We start from the raw sequence: 12857 nt of genomic DNA, 5'->3' as shown, positions 1-12857 counted from the left end.
ATCTATCTGCCGCCCTGACCGGGAAAACCGAGAAGTCTGCTGCTTGCCAGGGGCTAAGATTCGCGATGTGACGGAGAGACTGCCGAGACTCATCAAGCCCTCGGATCGCTACCCCTTCCTGCTTCTCCACGTGGGCACCAATGATACTGCCAAGAATGACCTTGAGCAGATCACTGTGGACTACGTGGCTCTGGGAAGAAGGATAAAGGAATTGGAGGCGCAAGTGGTGTTCTCGTCCATCCTCCCCGTGGAAGGAAAAGGCCTGGGTAGGGACCGTCGAATCGTGGAAGTCAACGAATGGCTACGCAGGTGGTGTCGGAGAGAAGGCTTTGGATTCTTTGACCATGGGATGGTGTTCCATGAAGGAGGAGTGCTGGGCAGAGACGGGCTCCATCTTACGAAGAGAGGGAAGAGCATCTTTGCCAGCAGGCTGGCTAACCTAGTGAGGAGGGCTTTAAACTAGGTTCACCGGGGGAAGGAGACCAAAGCCCTGAGGTAAGTGGGAAAGCGGGATACCGGGAGGAAGCACAGGCAGGAATGTCTGTGAGGGGAGGGCTCCTGCCTCATACTGGGAATGAGGGGCGATCAACAGGTTATCTCAAGTGCTTATATACAAATGCACAAAGCTTTGGAAACAAGCAGGGAGAACTGGAGGTCCTGGTGATGTCAAGGAACTATGACGTGATTGGAATAACAGAGACTTGGTGGGATAACTCACATGACTGGAGTACTGTCATGGATGGTTATAAACTGTTCAGGAAGGATAGGCAGGGCATAAAAAGTGGGGGAGTAGCACTGTATGTTATGGAGCAGTATGACTGCTCAGAGCTCCGGTACGAAACTGTAGAAAAACCTGAGTGTCTCTGGATTAAGTTTAGAAGTGTGTGCAACAAGAGTGATGTAGTGGTGGGAGTCTGCTATAGACCACCAGACCAGGGGGATGAGGTAGATGAGGCTTTCTTCCGGCAGCTCACGGAAGCTACTAGATCGCATGCCCTGATTCTCATGGGTGACTTTAATTTTCCTGATATCTGCTGGGAGAGCAATACAGCGGTGCATAGACAATCCAGGAAGTTTTTGGAAAGCGTAGGGGACAATTTTCTGGCGCAAGTGCTAGAGGAGCCAACTGGGGGGGGGGGCGCTTTTCTTGACCTGCTGCTCACAAACCAGGTAGAATTAGTGGGGGAAGCAAAAGTGGATGGGAATCTGGGAGGCAGTGACCATGAGTTGGTTGAGTTCAGGATCCTGACGCAGGGAAGAAAGGTAAGCAGCAGGATACGGACCCTGGACTTCAGGAAAGCAGACTTCGACTCCCTCAGGGAACGGATGGCCAGGATCCCCGGGGGACTAACTTGAAGGGGAAAGGAGTCCAGGAGAGCTGGCTGTATTTCAAGGAATCCCTGTTGAGGTTACAGGGACAAACCATCCCGATGAGTTGAAAGAAGAGTAAATATGGCAGGCGACCAGCTTGGCTTAATAGTAAAATCCTAGTGGCTCTTAAACATAAAAAAGAAGCTTACAAGAAGTGTAAGGTTGGACATATGATCAGGGAAGAGTATAAAAATATTGCTCGGGCATGTAGGAATGATATCAGGAGGGCCAAATCGCACCTGGAGCTGCAGCTAGCAAGAGATGTCAAGAGGAACAAGAAGGGTTTCTTCAGGTATGTTGGCAACAAGAAGAAAGCCAAGGAAAGTGTGGGCCCCTTAATGAATGAGGGAGGCAACCTAGTGACAGAGGATGTGGAAAAAGCTAATGTACTCAATGCTTTTTTTGCCTCGGTCTTCACTAACAAGGTCAGCTCCCAGACTGCTGCGCTGGGCATCACAAAATGGGGAAGAGATGGCCAGCCCTCTGTGGAGATAGAGGTGGTTAGGGACTATTTAGAAAAGCTGGATGTGCACAAGTCCATGGGGCCGGACGAGTTGCATCCGAGAGTGCTGAAGGAATTGGCGGCTGTGATTGCAGAGCCATTGGCCATTATCTTTGAAAACTCGTGGCGAACCGGGGAAGTCCCGGTTGACTGGAAAAAGGCTAATGTAGTGCCAATCTTTAAAAAAGGGAAGAAGGAGTATCCTGGGAACTACAGGCCAGTCAGCCTCACCTCAGTCCCTGGAAAAATCATGGAGCAGGTCCTCAAAGAATCAATCCTGATGCACTTGCATGAGAGGAAAGTGATCAGGAACAGCCAGCATGGATTCACCAAGGGAAAGTCATGCCTGACTAATCTAATTGCCTTTTATGATGAGATTACTGGTTCTGTGGATGAAGGGAAAGCAGTGGATGTATTGTTTCTTGACTTTAGCAAAGCTTTTGACACGGTCTCCCACAGTATTCTTGTCAGCAAGTTAAGGAAGTATGGGCTGGATGAATGCACTATAAGGTGGGTAGAAAGCTGGCTAGATTGTCGGGCTCAACGGGTAGTGATCAATGGCTCCATGTCTAGTTGGCAGCCGGTATCAAGTGGAGTGCCCCAAGGGTCGGTCCTGGGGCCGGTTTTGTTCAATATCTTCATAAATGATCTGGAGGATGGTGTGGATTGCACTCTCAGCAAATTTGCGGATGATACTAAACTGGGAGGAGTGGTAGATACGCTGGAGGGGAGGGATAGGATACAGAAGGACCTAGACAAATTGGAGGATTGGGCCAAAAGAAATCTGATGAGGTTCAATAAGGATAAGTGCAGGGTCCTGCACTTAGGATGGAAGAATCCAATGCACCGCTACAGACTAGGGACCGAATGGCTAGGCAGCAGTTCTGCGGAAAAGAAACCTAGGGGTGACAGAGGACGAGAAGCTGGATGTGAGTCAGCAGTGTGCCCTTGTTGCCAAGAAGGCCAATGGCATTTTGGGATGTATAAGTAGTGGCATAGCGAGCAGATCGAGGGACGTGATCGTTCCCCTCTATTCGACATTGGTGAGGCCTCATCTGGAGTACTGTGTCCAGTTTTGGGCCCCACACTACAAGAAGGATGTGGATAAATTGGAGAGAGTCCAGTGAAGGGCAACAAAAATGATTAGGTGTCTAGAACACATGACTTATGAGGAGAGGCTGAGGGAGCTGCGATTGTTTAGCCTGCAGAAGAGAAGAATGAGGGGGGATTTGATAGCTGCTTTCAACTACCTGAAAGGGGGTTCCAAAGAGGATGGCTCTAGACTGTTCTCAATGGTAGCAGATGACAGAACGAGGAGTAATGGTCTCAAGTTGCAGTGGGGGAGGTTTAGATTGGATATTAGGAAAAACTTTTTCACTAAGAGGGTGGTGAAACACTGGAATGCGTTACCTAGGGAGGTGGTAGAATCTCCTTCCTTAGAAGTTTTTAAGTTCAGGCTTGACAAAGCCCTGGCTGGGATGATTTAACTGGGAATTGGTCCTGCTTCGAGCAGGGGGTTGGACTAGATGACCTTCAGGGGTCCCTTCCAACCCTGATATTCTATGATTCTATGATTCTATGATTCTATGTGATGGGCTGGCTGGCTCTTGGAAGGCACTAAATGAAAGATAATCCCGAAATACCTAAAAGGATAGATAGATTTTTTGGACACTTGTGATATAAATTACTGTCAGCAACTCACAGCACATGAACCATTGAACAATTGATAGATATCAAAAATATAGATTTGTTTGAATTAATTGGCATTCTTACCAGCCATCTTCAGGATTAAATAGTCAAATAGATTGAATTACCCTATAATCTCTAGAAGTCTAGGTAAATCTTGAGATATATTAGCTGAGTAGTGTGAAGAGGATTATACTACGCCTTGTCTGTGGAGAGAGAACTTATTTCAAAGATTGACAATGTTGCATCTTTCATGAGCACTAGATACACTTAAGACATTAAAAAAAACTTTTGCTTTTTCTCATTTTCAGGCTTATATTATGCATCTTACACTTAATGAAAGTTTTAAACCTGATCTGAATTATTTTAGACACTCAGTGAGAAAATAGTGGTATTTGTCATCATCTTAAGTACAACTAGTGGTAAGAGATATTTTTACTTCTGGGTAACAAAATATTTTGTTTTAATGAAGAGAAACCTATATCTTAGAGATATTACCAATGCCTTTAAAGTCACAAACTGTCACTCACCAAAGATATATATATTGGTTTCATACATTCAAAAATTACTCATACAGGGAACAAATAGGAGTTTACTAGCTGATTGACAGATTATCTTTAAACAGAAAAGGTAATAAACAGAAAAATAGAGATGAGGAATAATAAGCATTCTTTACATAAGCAATTTCCAGAAAGACTTTAGAAACTACAATAGAAAGCCTCCCTGATGAACTTTAACTTAAATATTTTATTTTATACGTCTCTTACATGCTAAAACATTTACACTGGCCCAAATAATCTCTCTATTACACCTCTGCAACCACTCTGAATTCAGTGCTATAAAGATTAGAATTTGACCCACTGAATTTAAATTTGAGACAGAATAAAAATATTTTAAAAGCAAGCAAGAAAACACTGCAGTTGTACCATTAGAATATGTAGTAGGAGTGACATGCTCAATGGAGATGATACGGTGTTTGAAATGAAATAATGGAAGGAAAAGGATCATGCTTTAAAATCCATTCAGCTCAGTTCTTCTTGAAGAAGATTGTAACAACAAGCCTTCTTCCCACTACATTGATTAATGGATTCTGTTGCAAAGTTGGCCTTGATTTAAAGAATGTCATTATTTTTTTCTTATTTGTTTTACCTCTAGAATTGTACTAAACAACATAACATACATAATGCACATTATATTTATATGCTGTGGTTTGAGGCCCTACTTCACCCAATAAGGGCAGACACTGGAACAGCTATTACTCTTCGCAGGGGATTTCTCTAACACATTAAATATCTGTTCCATATTAAGTATGTCTTTCAAAGAGGTTTCATTATATGATGTTACTGGAAAAATTTAGATACATGATACTTTTTCTCTGACACCGTACCTGGTAAGATGTGTTGTGCTGGTTTGCTATTTATATTACCACTCTTTGCTGAAAAGATACAAACAAAAAACAAATCCATTCCATTATATATTGCCTTTTTATCCTATCTATGAGATTTCATTAGAGTGTGAACCAACATGTTTATTCTACACATAGCTGTCTTTCTGTTTCAGGATCTGATCCAACTCTCATTAAAACTGCTGGAAAAAACATCCATTGACTTCAAAGAGAATTGGCTCAATGCCTATATTTGCAGAGCGAAACTATGGAGATGACCATGATATGTTAGTCAGTTATACCACCATATAACACATTTTAAAATTTCTCTGTCCCCTTCATATACATACACACAAACAAGGATGACTTTACTCCCAATAAAACATTCAACTTTTCTTTTAAAAGCTTAGAACATGAAACTGCAATATAGTATGTAATAGAAAAGAAAAGATCACACAAAATTTATTCAGATCTGTGTGTGCATGTAAAGGGGACAGAAGTGAAGAAAAGTGTTATATAGTGGTAAAACTCTATGTGCTTTTCTGGAGACTCTTCTCAATACTTTACTTAGATGCAAACAGTGAACAAGCTCTCTAGATCACAGGTAAATCATTCCAGGACAGTCTATGGACACAATCAATGGCAAAGCTCTTGGAGACTTAAATGGTACATAGTCAAGTCGTACATGATCCATACCTTAGAATGGAAAGTAATTTTTACACCTGTTTTATTGTAAACAAAATACTTTTTCCACAGTAAGTACTGAGCTTGGGATTGTTTTTAGGCGTTTACAGAGATGAGTGCAGTATAAGAACCTTAAAGCAATAGAATAGAGTTTACTATATCCATTATCATTCTTACTCTTTCTGAGGGGAGAAAGTTCCTACTTTTCTCCTTGCAATTTACCACAGTTAGTTTCACATTCTACATTTACAAGAAACTTAATAAGGAAATATGTAATCAAAGTAATGTAACTTCATGATTATCTTGTTAAATTACTACCTTTCAGTTTCATTTGGTCATTATTAAATTTCCAGTTTAGAATCTCTATCTCCTGAGATTCATCTAAAGAAGAAAATATTGCAAATCTAGCCCATTTATTCAGCAATTAAAGTTTGTGAGTTGTAAAAGAGTTACTGGGTAATTTATTGTGGAGTGACAGAGACTGGAAGGGGCAATAAGCAGAAAGAATGATTCATTTGTGAGCTTACAATAAAGCAGCTACTTTCCAGCTGCTGTTCTGTTCTGAGCTGATACTGACTTAATGCATTATCAATACTGACTGCCGAGATATGGGAACCAGTCATCTGAAACAGAACATGATCTGTGGTGATCAATGGGAATGTCATTGATCATTGTAAACATAGGATACATTATGCTTAGTACTGGGCCATTCAAGATGAAAGATGCTCTGGCACTCAATCATACTTCATCACTGGAAGGCAGATTAGCTTAATAGAAAATATATTAACCATGCTATCGAGGACTTTTCTACTCCCCTGGTAGTGTAATAGTCAAAGTCACCCTAAAAAACTGGATTATATTTGTTAGATAAGGGATAACAAAATATGAGTAACCTTGACATTTCTTCCAAGGAAGATATATATATATATTTTAAAGCAGCACATGACAGTTATTGTGGTACCTACTTTTCAGTCAATGATTCCTTTCTGTCTGTACTGCATTTTTGTAAATATTAAACATGTGCTATGTTTAGCTAGTTAACAAAAAGCATCCAGTCTTCAAATAGCTTAGTGGCCACTTGGATCCAATAATGCATAACTTTATAGACCACATGCTCTTCCTCTCTATGCCTAGCATATTCTATAAATAATATTATGCGGTTGTGCACTTAAGTATTCAATACAAACCAAAACCAGCTTAAGATACATTAAGTCTGATAAAGATATGATTGTCTGCCATGGGAATTTATAGCAGTGTGCTGTCTGAGTTAAACACCACATTCCTCAGTCCTTCAAACAACAACTCACTGAGCTTCTGAAATTAATCAGCCTGAAAGCCAAATGAATCCCTTGGTTTTGATTCTTCTCATGCTGAAGATCCTTGATTTGATTCAAGTCAAATTTTTCATTTAATGGTTTGAACAAATGAAAGAAAGAGATGTGCCAGACAATGGACATGAGTCATTGCTCTGACAAATTTAATTCCTGAAATAAATGAAGAGCTCTGGCACTGAACCTTGAAGCACCTGGTTATGTTTTGACTTTGTATTGCCCTCCTGATGTTTAACAATGGAGTTATTCAGTCTCTCTTCTGTGACACTCAAATGTTTTAATAGAAATAGGAGACTTTACAAAGTCCGTATGGTCAATATTGCAATTTGGTCCTTGTTGATTTATTTTCTCCTACTGTCTTCTTACTTTCATAATGACTTGTACTGGAAGTATTTTATTTTGTGTCTATTAATCAAGTGCTGAAATTCACCATGTGTATCATAAACAAAAAATAATTACTGTGTACATTTTATCTCCCTTCAGGAGTGTTTTTGTTATGTAAAATGCTCAATTACAATTTCACTTTTTACAGAAAGCTCCGCTATTGTGTTGCAAATTCTTTGGTGGTTTAGTGATGTAATTTCAGAGCAGTTAATAAAAGGGCATTGAACAACTGTACCAGGAACTCAATTTAGACAGAAGCCTCCCAATTATATGCTTCTATTTGGCAGGTAGGCAGTTGTGTGGGTTGATTGCTACCCTCTGAATTTTATAATATTTATTTAAAAATTTCATCGGCTTCTCCCTCCGCTTCTAAGTGCTTTGTCTTTGTCTTTCTCTCCCAGTCTTCTTTGATAAGCCTGCAAGATTTGCTCTAAACTTATTATGACCCAAGTTCAAGTGAGAAAAAATATTTCTCTACTGGTACTCAGTCTGTGGTATGTGCCTGTTTTGAAACCCCTACTGGCTTCCATCTACCTTCCACATCAAGTCCACACATCTTGTCGTAACCAGTCAGCTCCTCTTGACATCTTAACGCTCATTACTTTCTATTCTCCTTCTTATTGTGTGTTCCCTTGCTAATAAGGAGCCTTGCACACCTATTGTTCTATATACAGAATTAGTGTTAACTATTTTTTAATCAGGCTCTTATTTCTCTTTCTATATTTTAAACAATGTGCATCAAGTATGGGGGTTCAGAAGGATGATTTTACTTTCTTGTCTTTTTTTCTTTCATGCAGCAAAATTTTACATTTCAAATGATTTTTATGTGGAAAGAGAAGTCCAGAATAATTTCTAATTTGTTTAGTATTAATTTTATCCCACTTTGGAATAATAATCTGTTCAGCAATTAAACAAATATACTACAACTAACTGAATCTGTATGATGGATATGGGTTATACTATATAAAAGATCTGTTTGTCTTGACAGTGTTCATTTTGTGTATATGAGTAAGGAGAGTGTCAAGGTTCCTGCCCCACTCTGAACTCTAGGGTACAGATGTGGGGACCTGCATGAAAAACCTCCTAAGCTTATCTTTACCAGCTTAGGTCAAAAATTTCCCAAGGTACAAAATATTCCACCCTTTGTCCTTGGATTGGCTGCTACCACCACCAAACTAATACTGGTTACTGAGGAAGAGCTGTTTGGACGCGTCTTTCCCCCCAAAATACTTCCCAAAAACTTGCACCCCACTTCCTGGACAAGGTTTGGTAAAAAGCCTCACCAATTTGCCTAGGTGACTACAGACCCAGACCCTTAGATCTTAAGAACAATGAACAATCCTCCCAACACTTGCACCCCCTCTTTCCTGGGAAATGTTGGATAAAAAGCCTCACCAATTTGCATAGGTGACTACAGACCCAGACCCTTGGATCTTAAAAACAATGAAAAAACATTCAGTTTTCTTACAAGAAGACTTTTAATAAAAAATAGAAGTAAATAGAAATAAAGAAATCCCCCCTGTAAAATCAGGATGGTAGATATCTTACAGGGTAATTAGATTCAAAACATAGAGAACCCCTCTAGGCAAAACCTTAAGTTACAAAAAAGATACACAGACAGAAATAGTTATTCTATTCAGCACAGTTCTTTTCTCAGCCATTTAAAGAAATCATAATCTAACACGGACCTAGCTAGATTACTTAGTAAAAGTTCTAAGACTCCATTCCTGGTCTATCCCCGGCAAAGACAGAATATAGACAGACACACAGACCCTTTGTTTCTCTCCCTCCTCCCAGCTTTTGAAAGTATCTTGTCTCCTCATTGGTCATTTTGGTCAGGTGCCAGCGAGGTTACCTTTAGCTTCTTAACCTTTTACAGGTGAGAGGAGCTTTCCCCTTGCCAGGAGGGATTTCAAAGGGTTTACCCTTCCCTTTATATTTATGACACACATGCATCTCTAAATATACTACCAAATACATAAAGACTAACAATATTTTCCACATCTCAAGGACGATTTTAACCAGTTGATTCTGGGAAACTTTCACAGGAGAGTGCATCAGCCACTTTGTAGAAGCTCCTGAGATGTGTTGGATGTCGAAATCAAAATCTTGGAGAGCTAAACTCCACCGAAGAAGTTTTTTGGTATTTTCTTTGATGGTGTGAAGCCACTTCAGTGCAGCATGGTCGGTTTGCAGGTGAAAACGCCATCCCCAAACATATGGGCGTAGCTTTTCCAGAGTGTAGACAATGGCGTAACATTCTTTTTCACTGACTGACCAGTTGCTTTCCCTCTCAGACAGTTTTTTGCTGAGAAACGCTACAGGATGGAATTCTTGATCAGGTCCTTTCTGCATTAAAACTGCTCCCACACCATGCTCAGACGCATCTGTGGTTACTAGGAATGGTTTGTCAAAGACTGGGGCCCTTAGTACAGGGTCAGACATGAGTGTCGCTTTAAGCTTGTTAAAGGCCTTCTGACACTTTTCGGTCCACTGAACGGCATTTGGCTGTTTCTTTTTGGTTAGGTCTGTCAGTGGGGCGGTGATTTGGCTGTATTGCAGTACAAATCGTCTGTAATAACCGGCCAAGGCTAAGAAGGATTGAACCTGTTTCTTTGACTTTGGGACAAGCCACTTTTGGATAGCATCCACTTTGGCCTGTAGGGAGCTGATAGTTCCTTGACCCACCTGGTGTCCAAGGTAAGTCACTCTGTTTAGGACTATTTGACACTTCTTAGCCTTAACAGTTAGTCCTGCCTACCTTATGCGCTCAAGGGCTTTTTGTAGATGTTCCAGGTGGTCTGCCCAGGAATCCGAAAATATGGCCACATCGTCAAGGTAGGCGACTGCATATTCTCCTAATCCCACTAGGAGACCATCTACAAGTCTTTGGAAGGTGGCGGGTGCATTTCGCAGCCTGAAAGGGAGTACATTAAATTCATACAGCCCGAGATGTGTGGTGAAGGCTGACCTTTCTTGGCAGATTCATCTAGCGGTACCTGCCAGTACCCCTTGGTTAAGTCCAAGGTAGAGATGAACTGGGCCCGTCCCAGTTTCTCTAATAGTTCATCTGTGCGTGGCATTGGATAGTTGTCTGGGCGAGTTACAGCATTTAGCTTACGGTAGTCCATGCAAAAACGTATTTCCACATCTGGTTTGGGAACTAGAACCACTGGAGATGCCCATGCACTTCCAGAGGGGCGGATTTCACCCATCTGTAATATATCCTGGATCTCCTGTTCTATAGCAGTTTTAGCTTGAGGAGACACCCGGTAAGGTTGGACTCTAATTGGGTGAGCATTACCTGTGTCAATGGAGTGGTATGCCCATTCAGTCAGTCCTGGGGTGGCTGAGACCATTGGCGCGTAGCTAGTGCACAGCTCCTTGATCTGCTGTGGCTGCATACACCCAAGGGTCATGGAGAGGTTCACCTCTTCCACACCACCAGCACATTTCCCTTCGTAGTAGACACCTTCAGGCCACTCAGCGTCGTCTCCTCCCTGGGCTGTAAACTGACAAACCTTTAATTCTCTGGAATAAAAGGGCTTTAGAGAATTAATATGGTACACCTTAGGCTTTCGGTTGGAGGTGGGGAATGCTATGAGATAATTAACAGCTCCCAGTTGCTCCTGGACCGTGAATGGCCCTTCCCACGAGGCTTCCATTTTATGGGCCTGGAGCACCTTTAAGACCATGACCTGGTCCCCTACTTTGAAGGAACTCTCTGTGGCATGTTTATTATACCAGGCTTTTTGCTGTTTTTGAGCATCCTGTAAGTTTTCTTTAGCAAGGGCTAAAGAGGTTCGGAGGGTGTTTTGTAGGTTGGTTACAAAGTCCAGAATGTTAGTTCCTGGAGAAGGTGTAAATCCCTCCCATTGCTGCTTCACCAACTGCAATGGCCCCTTAACCTCACGGCCATATACAAGTTCAAATGGGGAAAACCCTAAACTGGGATGTGGTACAGCTCTGTAGGCAAAGAGCAACTGCTGCAACACTAGGTCCCAATCATTGGAGTGCTCATTTACGAATTTACTTATCATGGCCCCCAAAGTTCCATTAAACTTCTCTACCATGCCATTTGTTTGATGGTGGTAAGGAGTGGCAACCAAGTGATTTATCCCATGAGCTTCCCAAAGGTTTTCCATAGTTCCTGCCAGGAAATTAGTCCCTGCATCTGTGAGGATGTCGGAGGGCCAACCTACCCTGGCAAAAATGTCTGCTAGTGCCTGGCACACACTTTTAGCCCTGGTGTTGCTTAGAGCTACTGCTTCCGGCCATCGGGTGGCAAAATCCATGAAAGTCAGTATGTACTGCTTTCCTCTGGGTGTATTTTTCAGAAAAGGACCCAGAATATCCACAGCTACTCACTGAAATGGAACTTCAATGATGGGGAGTGGCTGGAGAGGGGCTTTGACCTGGTCTTGGGGTTTTCCCACTCTTTGGCATACTTCACAAGACCAGACATAGGTAGAAACATCCTTGCCCATTCCCTCCTAGTGGAATGACCCCCCCCCCCATCGGTCATTGGTCCTGTTCACCCCAGCATGGTCACTAGGGTGATCATGGGCTAAGCTCAAGAGCTTGGCCCGGTATTTAGTTGGAACTACCAACTGTCTCTGAGGATGCCAGTCTTCCTGGTGTCCACCAGAAAGAGTTTCCTTGTATAAAAGTCCTCTTTCTACAACAAACCTGGATTGATTAGAAGAGCTGAGAGGCAGTGGGTTGCTCCGTGCCGCCGTCCACGCTCTCTGGAGGCTTTCATCTGCTTCCTGTTCAGTCTGGAATGGTTCCCTTGATGCTGGAGACATCAGTTCCTCATTGGATTGTGGACCTATGCTTGGTCCCTCTGGAAGCGATGTAGGGGATGGGGCTGTTTCCGTTGACTGTGAACCGCTTTCCGCTGGGACACTATGTTAGGGTTCAGGCTCTGGCTGAGCCTCTTGTGTAGGGTTATGGACTGCTGCTGGTTCAGGTTCGGTGGGGCCCTCTGGTGTTGAGGTTGTAAGTACTGGATTCAGTGCTGGCAAATGGTCTGGTGCTGGTTGTTCCGCTCATTCCGGTTCTGGGACTGGTTCCATCTGGGTCTCTGGGACTGGATCCACTACTGCTGTTGCAGACATTGGCCTGGGGTCCGGGTCCATCACCTCTGACTGGGTCCTGATAAAAGTTTCCGAAACAGAGCTAGGCCTCACGGCTTGTTTAGCCTGGCTACGGGTGACCATTCCCACCCTCTTGGCCCGCTTCACATGATTGGCCAAGTCTTCCCCCAACAGCATGGGGATGGGATAATCATCATAAACTGCAAAAGTCCACGTTCCTGACCAGCCCTTGTACTGGACAGGCAACTTGGCTTTAGGCAAATTGAAAGAGTTGGACTTGAAGGGTTGAATCGTCACTTGGATCTCTGGGTTGATTAAATTGGGGTCCACTAAGGAAGCATGGATAGCTGACACTTGTGCTCCGGTGTCCCTCCATGTGGTGACCTTCTTCCCGCCCACACTCACAGTTTCCCTCC

Source organism: Caretta caretta, chromosome 3 (genome assembly GCF_965140235.1).
Source record: "Caretta caretta isolate rCarCar2 chromosome 3, rCarCar1.hap1, whole genome shotgun sequence".
In the NCBI taxonomy this organism is placed as follows: Eukaryota; Metazoa; Chordata; order Testudines; family Cheloniidae; genus Caretta; species Caretta caretta.
The sequence above is the reverse complement of the archived record's forward strand: the minus strand, read 5'-3'. Positions refer to the sequence as shown.